The sequence below is a fragment of the Pocillopora damicornis genome, chromosome 6 (assembly GCF_964200805.1).
Source record: "Pocillopora damicornis chromosome 6, jaPocDami1.2, whole genome shotgun sequence".
Classification (NCBI taxonomy): domain Eukaryota; kingdom Metazoa; phylum Cnidaria; class Anthozoa; order Scleractinia; family Pocilloporidae; genus Pocillopora; species Pocillopora damicornis.
The window spans coordinates 2,740,001-2,752,500 of NC_142675.1; the positions used below are offsets into that span (position 1 = coordinate 2,740,001).

The following is a 12,500-nucleotide window of genomic DNA, read 5'->3' on the forward strand; positions in this document are numbered from 1 at the left end:
GATAGGCCAGGCGAGTAAAAGAGAGAATATAGAAAGGCAAATAACATATAAAGAACAAAATACATACATAAAATGTTCCAAGAGCTGACTTTCTTAACTTCAAAAAGTTTGATAAATCGCCATTTTGAACACTCTGTTGTACTTCTTGGATTTGAAGGCTTTGAATCTGGTTTTTGTGTCGCTTTAAGACTATATAAATTCTCCAGTAGACAATTACTACTAGAATGAGGCAAACAGTCACAACCACGAGCTCAATGACTCGTAAGCTGACACGCAATGGATTCCAAAAGACACTAGAAGAAATAATTGCGCTTAACAGCCATATTGATATCACCGCTGCAAGGACGCGCTTGTGAGTCACAAGCTCTTGATATCTGAGATGAAGATGAACAGCTAAGAACCTGTCCAAACTTATGGTTACAACACTAAAGAGCGAGGATGTACAAAAGAAAATAATAACGACCAACAATCCTTCGTCGGAAATGCACTCGATACGTTTTCGTTTTAACGAGCACACCAAAGAAGAAATGTAGAGCGGCTGTGCCAACAAACCAACGCCAACATCGGAGGCAGACAGGCTCAGTAATAATGTTCTCAAAGGTTTTGGCAACAATGCGGTTTTCCTTATCGCATGGATGGTAACAATGTTCAAAATGATGGTTGTATAGGACAAAAAGCTGTTTAGGACACAATTAGCGACAAGCACCGGACGAAAATCTTTAACATTCGCAGAGGTTCCAGAGAGAGACTCGTTGAGAATGTCGCTCACGTTTTCAGCCATGAGAACTGAGCGTTAAAACTACTGTGGCTTTGATATTTTCCGATTCCAAAATTTTAAACGGAAAATTTTAAGTCATATGAAGCTCTCGATAACCAGGATAGAACACAATCGAAGCCATCTGTACGTACAGTCGAGTATCGAGTATCGCCTTAACTGGACGTTGGTTAGAATTAAAGCAAATTATCTGTTTCATGCTTCAAGACATTTTAAGCAAACATGGGATTTATACCTGAAAAAGTTATTTGAAGGAAAGCTGTCATTAACATATTTTTTATCTGTCAAAATGAATAAACGAAACATTATAGTCAGTTAAATTAAAGAGCGCTTGACAAATGTCCCTATTTAAATTCGCTTGAATACACTTAATACAGACCGAATATTTCATGGTTGATGAGGGGTGGGGGGAGAGACCCAAATAATTATTACCAATAAATTACGTACTCGTTTGTGGCGGATCTCGGAGGTATTCAAAATGTTCGGCAAACTTACTAAACTGAGATGATACCGGCATATTTTTCAGTCGTTTTGGAGTAGCTTGGGAATATTTTCAGGTGGTAGATTATTACAGATAGCCCTCCCCCCCCTTCAAAGAAGCAAACCGCATTTGGCTCTCCCTTTGACCACCTTCTCACAAGTCCCAGATCCACTTCAGTTCATGAAAAGCTGTATATAGCTCAGAAAAAGTCTAGCAATGGCCATGTAATATTTTTACATATTTCAACCGAAAGAAATACAGATAAGACATTTTATCAAATAATAATTCTGCGTCAAGCGCTTAAACAATAAGAAAACAGGAAAATTGACTATTGTTTATGCTGACGGCAGATGTAAATTAAAAACGAGGGCTGGCTTTTTTGTGACATCAATAGATGTAAATTAAGTGTGAAAAATGCAATATTGTGTTTAGACTATGAAAGACTTTAGCCTGTTAGGGTCAGTAAGTAGCGAAGGAATGAAAAACAACGAATCGGTCAATGACACGACTATAAATTTAAAGAGGTAAAGAGTAGTTTACAAATGAGCGGTGTCAAAGACGGTCAGGGATTGTATTAGTTTCTCTTTACACTGTAAAGTGATTGGTCGAGAATTTTGCCCCACCTGTCAGCTACTCCGACGCAATTAGATCCAGTCGCAACTTTACCGATAAACAAACAAAATGACTTTCCTTTATGTTTCTCTCTGAATAATCAGCTGGTAAAGTTAAAAAACTTTTCCACTATTGCAAATAGAGAGTGTTGACTTCAGGTAGTATTGAAAAAAGCAGAACCCTAATAATTCAGTGTATAAAAAACTGAATCTGAATTTTGTGCATTATACCAGAAAAAAAGTGTTATGTGCTGCAATGTATTGTGCAACCATCTATATGTGCAATCATATGAATACAGACGACTACGTGGCCGATTCTGAGAACACCTTCGCGAAGTTGAAAGAAATGACTAGGACGCAGTCAAACCAGTCGCTAGACACGTTAATCTCCCTACTTGTTCTATAAAGCATATGGCAGTTTCCGGCCTTTCCCTACATTTAGGCAGCTCAAAAAGCCGCAAAACACAAGAACAAAAATTTTTCTTCCAAATCGGCACTCTTAATCCCCACGGTATCAGCGAGCGCTTTTCATTCAACTAATTTATTCTTGCTTCTCGTCACCACATTTCCACTAATAGCGTAGCTCCATTGTCTGCATATAAACCCACATACAACCCCCAACTCCTCCCATCGTTCTGACGATGAGCTAACGCTCGAAACGTCAGCCTTTACACTCTTTACGGTGGCCAATTTACGTTTTCAACTCAGTTGTTAACACTAAATTACCTATATATATATACACAAACAAATTAAATAAAAAGTTAATATGAAATAAGAAATTAAATGATCTCTCAAAAGGTTAAAATACATTTTTCTTTTCCCTGTGGTGGATCTGTACAGGGAGATCTCAGGAATCTGGGCATTTCTTGTCGATCGGTTAGTGGCAACTGACTTAAGTGAGAATTTCCACAAGAGCGTTAACTTTATGCATCACTGATTTTTCTTAGATTGGCAGAGAGCACTAAAGTGGATCTGAGCGCGTGATTCGCAATCCGGATATCTGTGGTCTGACTCTAGCCAGCCTCCTCCTGGGAGCGAGGTTGGAGTCTAACGTCATTCTTTGTACATAGCCAAGTGGTCTTCCATCGACTGGAGTTATTAAGAAGCTATGTCATGTAATTTGAGGTCTATTCAGCTCCAAAGGGAATCTTCTCTTTTGGAATAAGTATTTGTTTACTATGGTAGACAAACACTGATGAAAGTTCAAAGATAACAAAAAAAACCAGGATAGCCGAAAACAGCGGTGATTGGTGCAGGGTACAATTAAAAAAGTGAAAGTTGAGGCTAAATTTTTCAAAACGGACTAACCGTCCGAGTGAAAGGCGTAGAGCTCCTTCTACTTTGTGTAATTAGCATAAAATGTATAGCCTTCTGTCTTTGCCTAAGTTAGTAAGTGCCCGGGTTATTGATGACAAGGTTGAGACTTTTAGTCGAATGGACAACCATCAAGTCAAGTCAACTTAGTATTATTCTTTATATCAAAAACCGCACAACTAAATTCTAGAAGCCTATGCGTGATCGTAAGTAAGCAAAGGCTTTATTCAAAGTGGGTTATATTTAACTGCAGTAAAAACACCGATGAACTCGTGGCACTTATTACACTATAAAGCGACCTAAAAATCGGTTTTGTATTTAATTCACAAGCTATACACTTAACAAGGCTATAAATTTATTATCATATCGACTAGTACAAATACATACATTAATTGATGACAACCTTAAAATGATTCGAGTAGCGAGGAAGCTTTCTAGTTATTTATAAATTTCTCATACAAAATGCGCTTGAAACTAGCAACTGATACTTTCTTACGCTTGGCTCTATAAAACTCCATTGCGTAATTTTCCTAACCGTTAAAGTTCGTCATCCATTAGTTTTCCTTAGGTACTTTTTACAAATCAAGTTTAACATTACCGTGGCCGAGGCTTTTAACTTATGCATTGCGAATCGGTATCAGAAACGAACTGTTATTCTCTGAACCGATTGATGATGCCTCGCTTTATGTCCATGAGAGTGCGACGAATGGGTCCCATCTTCCAGCAGTATATAACAGGGTCCAAAGACGAGTTAAGGAAAAAGAAAGTCATTACAAAGAGACGAGCTTCGTAAAAAGAGATTGAACTTAAAAGGTGAGTTAGGAGTAAAAAAGAGAGAACATAGCAAGGCAAATAACAAATTAAGAACACAATACACACAAAAAATGTCCCAAGAGACGACTTACGAAGCTTCAAAAAGTTAGATAAGTCGCCATTTCGAACTCCCTGTTGTACTTCTTGGATTTGAAGGCCTTCAATCTGGATTACGTGTCGCTTTAAGACTATATGAATCCTCCAGTAGACAATTACTACCACAATAAAGCAAACAGTCTTAATCACTAGCCCAATGACTTGTGAGATGAAAAGCAATGGATCCCAAAAGACACTAGAAGAAATAATTGCGCTTAACAGCCATATTGATATCACCGCTGCAATGACGCGCTTGTGAGTCACAAGCTCTTGATATCTGAGATGAAGATGAACAGCTAAGAACCTGTCCACACTTATGGTTACAACATTGAAGAGCGAAGATACACAAAAGAATTTCATAATGACCATCAATCTCTTATAAGAAATGCAGTCGATATGTTTTCGATTTAACCAGCTGATTAGAATAAAGATATGGAGCGGCTGTGCCAACAAACTAACGCCAACATCGGAGGCAGCCAGGCTCAGTAATAATGTTCTCAAAGGTTTTGGCAACAATGCAGTTTTCCTTATCGCATGGATGGTAACGATGTTCAAAATGATGGTTGTATAACACAAACAGCTGTGGAAGACACAATAAGCGACAAGTGCCGAACGAAACTCTTCAACATCCGGAGAGGTTCCGAAAGAAGGTTTGTTGAGAAGGTCGCAAACGTTCTCCGCCATGAGAGCTGAGTGTTAAAACTACTGCGGCTGTGATAATTTCCAATTCTAAAACGAAAAATTTTAAGTAATATGTAGCTGTCAATAACGAGGATAGAACACAATCAAAGCCATCTGTACGTACAGTCAAGATGTCTTCAACTCCGGCATTTGAAGTTTTGAAAAAAAGCATTGAGTATCGCGTTAACTCACCGTTAGTTAGAACTAAGACAAATTATTTGTTTAATGCTTCAAGACATTCCAACGAAACATGAGAGTTATATCCGAAAGAAGTTATTTAAAGGAAGGCTGTCATTAACATATTTTTCGTCCATCAAAATGAATAAATGAAACATTATAGTCAGTTAGACTAAAGAGCGCTTGAAACATGTTACCTTATTTCTAAATTCGTCTGAATACACGGAAGACATCTTCAGTGACACAATATTTTTGCATATTCCAACCGAAAGAAATACAGACAAGACATTTTATCAAACACCAATTCTGCATAAAGCACTTAAACGAAATGAATACAGGAAGCTTGGCTATTGTTTATATTGACGGCTGTTGTAAATAAAAAATGAGGGTTGGTATTATTTTTGTAACATTAGTACATGTAAATTAGAAGTGAAAAATGCGATATTGTGTTTGAATATGAAAGACTTTAGTCTGTTAGGGTCAGTAAGTGAAGAAAGAATAAAAAAAAAAAAAACACGAAAAGGCAAATGACAGGACTATAAATTTATTTCGTCCTGAAGTGAAAAGAAGTCTACAACTGAGCGGTGTCATGGATCGTTATAGTTTCGCTTTACATCGTAAAGTGATTGGTCAAGAGTTTTGCTCCATCTGTCAACTACTTGGAAGCAAATTAAAGCCAGTTGCCACTTTACTAATAAATAAGCAAAATGATTTTCCTAAAAAACTTCCTCTCTAAATAATCTGCTGGTTAAAGTTTGTCCACTATTGCAAATAGAGAGTGTTGAATTCAGGTTGCATTGAAAAAAGCAGAACCCTAAAAATTGTGCGCATAAGAATACTCCACGTGAATCTTGTGCCATTATGCCAGACGAAAACTTTTATGTGGTGCTATAAATAATGGAATAACCTATATGCGCCATCATATGAATGTAAATGGACAGAACTTCCATATGGTACTGTTTGCAATGAGGTGAGAAGGGATTCCTACCTTTACACCCGTGAATAAGACCCACTCAAATGAAAGGTGCTTTGGGGTTCCAGCTTAGTGTGGATGACAAATTAGTGTTTGACTATTTAAATGAAAGCTATAGCGTAGTATTTTAATGTGGTACAGTTTATCGTGCAGCATAAGGTGGTTCCGGCTTGGATAACATCCTGTATTTTTACTGCTCGAATGAAAGCTATTTAGCAGTTCCACCATGTGCACAGTTTATCAAGCACCACGAAGTATTTTTAAAGTCTGTGGATCAAACACTAGCGTTTGACCATTCAAATGAAAGCCACGGAGAATTATTTTTAAGGTATTTTATGTGTTTCAGTTCATTATATTCTTCAAGGTGGTTTTCACCACAAACCTTTGAGTTTAGCGGGCCGTACAGTGATACACAGCCTGCTAAATTGACCAGTTATAGCCCAAGTACTAACCTAGAGATATAATAATGTTAGTTATCTAGAGCGTGGCATAACGGTGTAGCTCTTACGTTCGCACTCGGAATGAGACGGTGAATTGCAGAATGCATATCGCTCTCACGGTCCAGAATCACAGCTTAGATTAGTGTATACTTTTTGTAGTGAGTCTATTGTAGCGTGTCGAATTTGTCTCATCCTCCAGCCGTAAATAACAGGGTTTAGTGATGAATTGAAGAACACAAGCGTATGTCTATAGGGTGAAAAAATTTTTATTACAATATTGGGGCCGGTAATTACACGGGCAGCCAAAAGGATAATGCGAGGAAAATATCAACCCAAGAACGCAAAGTAAACGTATACAACACCGACAGCAGTTTTCATGATCCTTGCAAAATTCCCCACCACGCTATTTGGTTTAGCTTGTGCCTCTAGTTCTCGTACTTGCTGAATTGAATGAGTTATATCTGCTTTTCGTTGGATTAATTTTAAATGTACTCTCAACTATTGTACTTAATTTGAAAACAGTTCCTCCCATCAATGACGTAGTGCAGCTTAGCGAATTAAGAGTACTTTTTAATATTACATTTCGTGGACACTAACTCGAAGGTAGATCTTTACATCTAGAGAATTACAGGATAGAATGTCTTCGAAATTTCTCTTGATAAAACATTGAGGCGATGTACGTCGAGTGCAGTGGAGAGACCGCGAAATATTACCCTTACCTGTACTGGTTTTGTAACACGCTAGACGTATGAATTCAAAGTTGACAGCTGTTGTATTTTCTTTTCATTCTACTGACAATGCCATTTGCGTTGATTTGAATAATTGCATGCACTTAGTTCATTTTTAGTATTCGTCTAATCTTCATGTGCGGTATCCAAATTAACGAAAACGGCATTGTTATTAGAAACGAGGGATTAGAAGTAAAAGACAAAAGCTGTTTACTTTAACATCATATAAAGAAAAACCTGAGATAAGGAAGTAGAGAAAAAACTTTTCGTCGTGTTTTCTTTTTTTAAGAAGCCTTGTAATTTTATTTCAAGTCATTGTAGTTCCAAAGAGACTTCTTCTGCCCTCCCCCCCTCTCTTCGAGAAAAAGTCGGAAAGCTTGCTTCTTAAGCATAGTGATGACTTCCTTGAAAGTGGAAGCCTTAACTCTTTCTTTTATTGGCAGACCTCGTAATGCCCAGTTACTATGTCACGGTAACTAGATACCGTTCAGTTGACGGTGTGATTTACAGAGGTGTCGCTCCATTGGATGTTCGCCACCTTCCAGTTCGCCCCAATCAAAAAGAGATCGCTCCTCCACCAAAAAGCTGCTCAAATGACCTGACCGGGGGATGGTGGTATAACGATTATCTGAAATTTGAACGGGCGGTTCATGAGGAACACAAGAGCTTACAGTGGTGTTGGCTGGGTTCGATTTAAACATAACCTCTCATTAAAGTTTGTAAAAAAGGGAGATTAGAGCTCAGTCCTCCCTGAAAGAAAAAGAGAATGAAAGGGAGAAATGAGACAAACCTTTTTTGCACAAATTCGTGAAACAATTTTGAGTGCATTTATAAAGTATTTTTCACAAAAAATTGCAACGCGTAACTGTTTCGTCCACAAACGTAAGAGCTATACCGTTATGCCCTGCTCTAGATAAATATATGTTATTACCTAAACTGCGGTGTTATACAGGGATTTTCGGCCTGAGAAAAGCCGTAACAACACACGTGAAAAAAGATCGTATTTTTTCCACGTGTGTTGATATAGCCAATCAGTTGCTGACACGTCACTCGCCTTTGGCGCCACTCGGTCAGGTTGATGGATGAACGGCTAACCTTCACGATTCTCGGCACAAGGTAGTTTGTCAGAACTTTCACGGATTATGGCGGCTAAAACACTAAAAAAATCCGTCTCGCTGACGGACAGTGAGGTTCAAACTTTCTTAGAAGGGGAAAAACCAATATACAAAAAGAAAAACCGAAAGTTACGTAAGCAGTGGCTTTGGTGTTGGCATTTTTCGCGACTGAGAACGAAAATCGACAACTGGAAGATTCGCCACCGGCTGATTTTGGCCGTCAATAAATGAGAATTTTGATGGAACATTGTAAGTGATGTCCACATTTTTACAAAAGGAAAGAAGAATATTAACACGGCAAAGAACGAAAATGTTGAATTAACTTACACACAGGTATTTTGTGGTAGATTGTGTGTTGTGCGAATAACTATAATCAAAAATAAACTGTATTGGTGCCACGGATACCCTTCAATACAAAATGTAGACTTTAGACTGCAGACAGGATAAATAATGTAGACTGGGTACAAAATGTAAACTGCAGACTGCAGAGTGGGTACAAAATGCAGACTGAGAATCTAAAGAGTTTTTTCGTCTGGTATGTGATAACATGTCATCTGATAACTTACTGAGCGTCACGCAATCGCTTCTCCGCGGTCAGCTTTCACGATTATTTGCACTATTTTGGAATATTCCTGAGCCATTTCTTAGTGAAAATCGATCGTAATATAATTTCAAGCCTTCATATAGTCTTCTCACTTTGCAAGTTGGTTGGTGTGATGTCTGTACAGGTTTTACCAACGTAATAAAAGTAGATGTAAACGAGATGTCACAATTGAATATTTAACACGCGCAACATTCGAGAAACAATCGACAGCTTCGCACGTGGTCCATACTATCATCTTTTTAAGCGGTATGTGTTTATTTTGTTGACAAAAATGTGGATCGAGACTAAAACTGTTCCTTCGACTTATTATATTTTCGACGTTATGCACCAGTCAAAGTAAACCCTCGCATCCCCCCGGTCGGGACATAGCGGGGCATTTGGCAAGCGCTCACTTCTAAAGTTGCAAAATGCCCCGCACCCCAAGGTCAGGTTTTTCCTCTAATCGAAGCCAACGACCCCGCTCACATCCTCCGCTCTTGCTGAGTGGAAGACGCAGGCTAATGTAAATGGTTTAAACTTTATTTGTCAAGTAACACACGTCACCGCATACAATGCTTTTCAAATGGTATAAAATGTTTGTGGTGTCTTTATAGTCCATTGTTAACCGCCATCTTGCCGGACTAATACGGCCTAGCGATTCTTGACCCAGTCCACCTGGAAAATACCCCGGTCCACTCCCCCGCTGCTCTTGGATGACGTGCAAAAGAGGTTAAAGTCACCGATACCCGCGGCCCCTTCGCTCGTCAAATAACGGAAAATTCCCCGCAAATGCCCCGCTATGTCCCGACCGGGGGGTGCGGGGGTTTACATTGACTGGTGTATTAGTGTATCACGTCATATTAATTCACCTCCGTAAGTCATTCATTCCAGATAACAAAATCAAATAAACATGCTTATGATGGTATCTGAATTCGTCCTTGGCCAAACACAAACGACTCCACAAGATCACTCTCTCCGGGCGTCGAAAACATACACAAAATCGTCCATAGTTAATTTTAATCAGACATTCATCTAGAGATAGCACCAGGCAAACCAATCCAGAAAAATATAATCGGCACACTCAACAAATCATGAATCTTGCAACACAGCTTGCCGTTAAAGAACTGCTCAAATAAAAATGTTTGCTGCAATTCAACAACACCTCGAGCAATACGTGATTCAAAATTTTTCCACTCACTCTCGTCGTGAAGGAACAATAACCATGATCGTGCTAAAGTGCACAGAACTCCATTTTCTCTCGAACAACTATCCACACGGTTACCATGGGTAATCTGATATCTTTCATCTGTCCAGTAGTATCCCATTTCTTATGAAGCGTGGTAAAACACACGTTAAAAAGACAGAAAAGCCAAAAATTCATTCATACACAAAAAATATAATCGGCACACTCAACAAATCATGAATCTTGCAATACAGCTTGCCGTTTAAGAACTGCTCAAATCAAAATGTTTGCTGCAATTCAACAACACCTCAAGCAATACGCGATTCAAAATTTTTCCACTCACTCTCGTCGTGAAGGAACAATAACCATGATCGTGCTAAAGTGCACAGAACTCCATTTTCTCTCGAGCAACTATCTACGCGGTTACCATGGGTAATCTGATATCTTTCATCTGTCCAGTAGTTTACCATTTCTTATGAAGCGTGGTAAAACACACGTTAAAAAGACAGAAAAGCCAAAAATTCTCATTCTGAAAGATGATTCCATTTCACGAACCGCTTTCTCTGTACGCTAACATAAATAATATATTTTTTTTATTAAAAAAAAACTAAAAAATAACTAACATCATTATATCTCTCAGTTATTGCGTGGGCTATGATTGGTCAATTTGTGGTTAAAACCACCTTGAAGAATATAATGAACTGAAACACATAAAAATACTTCTCCTTGGCTTTCATTTGAAAGATCAAACGCTAGGGTGTGTTTTTGTTCCCATTTTATGCGCTGAATTTTTTGGGTTCTGCTTTTTTCAATACAACCTGAATTAAAGATTCTCTATTTGCAATATTGGACAAACTTTAACCAGCAGATTATTTAGAGATAAAATTAATGATAGTCATTTTGTTTATTCATCAGTTAAGAGGCTACTGGCTTTAATTTGCTTTCGAGTAGCTGACAGATGGAGCAAAACTCTTGACCAATCACTTTAAGATGTAAAGCGAAATTATTACGATCCATGACACCGCTCATTTGCAGACTTCTTTTCACTTCTGGACGAAAAAAATTTATAGTCCTGTCATTTGCTTATTCGCTGTTTTTTTATTCTTTCTTTACTTACTGACTCTAACAGGCTAAAGTCTTTCACATTCAAACATAATATCGCATTTTCACTTCTAATTTACATGTATTAATGTTACAAAAATACCAGCCCTCATTTTTAATTTACATCTGCCGTCAACATAAACAATAGTCAAACTTCCTGTATTCTTTTCGTTTAAGCGCTTTATGCAGAATTAGTGTTTGATAAAATGTCTTATCTGTATTTCTTTCGGTCGAAATATGTAAAAATATTGTGTCTCTGAAAATGTCTTCCGTGTATTCAAACGAATTTATTAATAGGGAAACATACTTCAAGCGCTCGTTAATTTTACTGACTATAATGTTTCGTTTATTCATTTTGATAGCTGAAAATATTTTAAGGACAACTTTCCTTTAAATTACCTTTTTTTAAGCATAAATCCCATGTTTAGTTGGAATGTCTTGAAGTTTTGAACAAATAATTTGTTTTAGTTCTAACTAACGCCGAGTTAAAGCGATACTCGATGCTTTTTTCAAAAATTTAAATGCCATAGTTGAAGCCGGGGACATCTTGACTGTACGTACAGATGGCTTTGATTGTGTTATATGCTTGTGATTGACAGCTACATAAAACTTAAAATTTCCCGTTTTAAAATCGGAAAATATCAGAGCCACAGTAGTTTTAACGCTCAGCTCTCATGGCTGAAAACGTTTGCGACTTTTTCACCGAATATTTTATCGGGACCTCTCCGGATGTTGAAGATTTTCGTCCGGCACTTGTCGCTAATTGTGTCTTCAACGGCTGTTTGTCTTGTGCAACCATCATTTTGAACATCGTTACCATCCATGCGATAAGGAAAACCGCGTTGTTGCCAAAACCTTTGAGAACATTATTACTGAGCCTGGCTGTCTCCGATGTTGGTGTTGGTTTATTAGTCCAGCCTTTCTACATTTCTACTATGGTCACCTGGTTAAAACAAAAACGTATCGACTGCATTTACTACAAGAGATTGATGGCTGTTATGAAATTCTTTTGTGTATCCTCGGTCTGTAATGTAGTAACTATAAGTTTGGACAGGTTCTTAGCGGTTCATCTTCACCTCAGATATCAAGAGCTTGTGACTCACAAGCGCGTCATTGCAGCGGTGATATCAATATGGCTGTTTAGCGCAATTATTTCTACTAGTGTCTTTTGGGATCCATTGCTTATTAGCTCACTAGTCATTGGGTTCGTGATTATGACTGTTTGCCCTATTGTAGTAATAATTGTCTACTGGAGGATTTATATAGTCTTAAAGCGACACAAAATCCAGATTGAAGGCCTTCAAATCCAAGAACTACAACAGGGAATTCAAAATAGCGACTTATCAAACTTTTTGCGGAAGCTTAGAAAGTCAGTTCTGGGAACATTTTTTGTATGCATTGTGTTCCTACTTTGTTATTTGCCTTGCTT

General features: G+C 38.0%; 1 long non-coding RNA gene and 1 other non-coding gene across 2 annotated transcripts; one reads left to right on the top strand and one right to left on the bottom strand.

The window, feature by feature from the left end:
* Positions 1 to 3,516: 3,516 nt before the first annotated feature.
* Positions 3,517 to 5,278, bottom strand: LOC113683898 (uncharacterized). Its single transcript, XR_016187865.1, has 2 exons — positions 5,146 to 5,278; positions 3,517 to 4,819 (listed from the first exon to the last, which is right to left on the bottom strand). It is a non-coding gene; the product is annotated as an uncharacterized LOC113683898 (transcript).
* Positions 5,279 to 6,124: 846 nt separating this feature from the next.
* LOC149043453 (uncharacterized) lies at positions 6,125 to 8,966 on the top strand. Its single transcript, XR_016187868.1, has 2 exons — positions 6,125 to 6,249; positions 7,533 to 8,966. It is a non-coding gene; the product is annotated as an uncharacterized LOC149043453 (long non-coding RNA).
* Positions 8,967 to 12,500: the final 3,534 nt, after the last annotated feature.